This window comes from Alligator sinensis, unplaced genomic scaffold, assembly GCF_000455745.1.
Source record: "Alligator sinensis unplaced genomic scaffold, ASM45574v1 scaffold861_1, whole genome shotgun sequence".
In the NCBI taxonomy this organism is placed as follows: domain Eukaryota; kingdom Metazoa; phylum Chordata; order Crocodylia; family Alligatoridae; genus Alligator; species Alligator sinensis.
Window position 1 is genome coordinate 918,929 of NW_005842153.1, and position 1,057 is coordinate 919,985.

Sequence of the window (1,057 nt, forward strand, 5' to 3'; positions counted from 1 at the left end):
TTCTCTCTGATTTCACAATCTTTGCAGGTAATTGTATTTGTGTTTTTTGTTTTGTGTTGTTGGAAACCATCTCAATTTCCTTGGCCATTCTTTGTTTCTCCTTTTCATCTTTTTTTTTTCTCTTGTTCTTTCATTTGTTTCAGAAGGCAAGGTACAGAGGCAAGTCATTACCATTCTGTTAGAAGGGCCCACACTTTTAAGAGTTTTAGGCTAATCAGAATCAGGGACTTTGAGCCAAATTTATCAAACATCATCTTAAGTTTCTAGTCTTGAAGCATTCTTTGTTTATATCCTAGCAAATGAATATGGTGAAAGAGTGGGCCAAAGAAATAGAAAGTCTAACAGTTTTTTAAATGATTGTTTTCCTGATGCAAGAGCCAAACAGGGTAAAGTTTAAGGATGTTCCTTTGTTCCTATAATTCTTGCAATGAATACCCTTGTGTTGTTCAGTTCATGACAATCTTTATCAAATCCATGTTTATTTAGATATTTATGTCCCTGTGAGTATATTGTGATGGGAATATGCTGTTTTAATCAGGAGATTTTGGTTTGGGTTGCTGAATGCAAAGTCTTTGCCCTTAACCAAAATAAAAAACAGACTCAACATACAGCATGGGGAAGGAAATGGATATCACCTGATATTTCATCCAGTGTAGTCAAAGCCAGTAGTGCTCAGTGACGTTGGGCTGGGGTCCAAAATCCAACCTAGGGGCACTTCTGGGAACTATGGGCATGTCTACATGAGACTCTAACTGTGCAGTAGTCTAATAACACTGTGCAGTAGCGCATCACAGCATGGACAGCACTAATATGCTACTGCGCAGTATTATTAGGCTATTGCACAATAGTGTCATTAAAAAGGTGCTTGCCAGTGCTACTGTGCAGTAACTCTGGTTATACTGCACATTTATTTGGTTATTTGGTATTTAGTTATACAAATACTAAATTAAATGCACAGTAACAACTGCACACTAATGAACATGTAGACGTGCTCTGTATGCAATTTCCATCTTGGTTTGTGAGTCCCCCTACTTTCATTCTTCTCTGGCTCTTTCCC